Raw genomic sequence first — 1,917 nt, forward strand, 5'->3', positions numbered from 1 at the left:
CCAACTGAGCATGAATCTTACATATACCAAGTTGGACTACAAAGAAAGATCTGGGAGAAGAGATTCGATGGGAATGATTCCTCTCCTTGTCAGCCCTAACGACGAGCCCGATGAGCGTATCAATGGAATGACCCGAGCAGACCAAAGGATCAAGGCAATAGCTACGCGCATCAAGGTGATACCTACACCGAGCGAACCAAGGGAAGCTATGATATCATCCCATACTGATAGGCTCAAATCACGGGATTCACACTATGGAGTTTTTGATCTCTGGTTCCTGCTTTCAATCTCGTTCCGATATCTGTTTATAGAATAGAATCACGCCTCCAACTATCCATTTCATAAGAGAAGAAGTTAACCTAGCTCGGATCTCACTTCACTCGCTTTAGCCCTACTATTCACATTAGCCAATGAAAGAGTACACACGATGTCCTTTCCTAAGAGGGACTATACCCACTTTCAGAGGCCCTTTCGAGGTCCAAAGTTTGACCCTCCCGAGATCCTCTTTCTTCTCATCCATGCTGTGAGCGAATAGGGTCCGAGGCTAATCTTTCGTCTAGCAGACCCTCTTATTGCAGTATGAGTTCCCGCCCCAACTAACAGTCTACCTCTCAGTTGGAGAAAGCAACTATGAAGTGGAAGTCGCTCTTCTCTGATGCTACCCCTGTGCAATGATTTTCTACTCCGCCCTCCATCCAGTAGCTAGCTTAGGATTCCTCTTCTCGAATGGGGGGAACGCAACCTATTAGATTGTTGACCCGGCCTTTACTTCGTTTTAGGCTTAAGTTATTTTTAGGCGGGTTATGAATTCTTTTCACCACCGTACCTTGGTAGATGTGTGATTTGACCTCTACCCATACCTTTGCTATCTATGCTCCGCTCCAACCATGATGCTATTTATGCTATTGGTGCTTCTTTCGGGGTTCAACCAGCTGGATAAAACTTCTGGCTTGCTCATACCCGGAAAAAACGAAAACTTGGACTTCTTTAGTTTAGGATAAACTTCAATTTGCTTCGCCCCCGTCCTCACCTCCGCTATACAGGATCAACTGGATTAGCTGCAATCTATTATTTCTGAAAAGGATAGGCACAAGCACGTCATGCCCGACAAACTCACTTGCCTTGCATTGGGGAGAGGCCTATCTGCAGTTGTCGACTCTGAACGAATGGGTTAAGCGAAAAAGGGCGTTGATCCAGGATTCGATTCGAGGCTTGGCCACGACCGGACCTAACAAGCCGATTTACACTCATGATTGCCATTCATTCATGAACTGGCTTGACACGACACAGAAGAGCTAACAACCATATGGAAGGGGAGGGATCCAATCTCCTTCTTCCTGATCTTATTGGCCCCTTCCCTAAGCCTTAAAGGGGCCTAAGAGCAAGGAAGTCTTAACTCCCAGTCCCTTTGAAGGTGAGGGTGAACCTCTGTCTGATTCCAATCTATTATTGCTGCTTTCGAATCGGCTGAAAGAGGATTTGATGTCACTTAGGAGAAGTATAGGAAGTGTGCCCGAGTCTTCTAGAATATAATAAGTAGTTGTGACTCGGTCTAGCTAGGACAGAGCCATCCTAATCCTAAAGAGACTTTCTTCTGTTCTAGGTTTCCACAAAGGGGTACAGGGTATGAGAACGCCTTTCTCCTATAATCAAGTCTTTGGTTAGATCATCAATCCACCGGTGAATTTTCTGATTGATTAGAAAGACCAACCCGCCCTAGTGAGAAGAAGATGGTTAGACGCCAATTGAAAGAGTGGTAGTTTTATCCATGATGACGGGTGGCTCTCTTTGCCCTTTCGATCTACTAAAGCAATTTCCACGGTCAAGCCTAGTAGAGCTCCTAGTCCGACAAGGGGGAAGCGTAGCAGGCACGTATCGATGTGCAAATGATGGGCAATTTCTTTCTAAGATCTAGCT

The sequence above is a fragment of the Arachis hypogaea genome, unplaced genomic scaffold (genome assembly GCF_003086295.3).
Source record: "Arachis hypogaea cultivar Tifrunner unplaced genomic scaffold, arahy.Tifrunner.gnm2.J5K5 arahy.Tifrunner.gnm2.scaffold_22, whole genome shotgun sequence".
Lineage (NCBI taxonomy): Eukaryota > Viridiplantae > Streptophyta > Magnoliopsida > Fabales > Fabaceae > Arachis > Arachis hypogaea.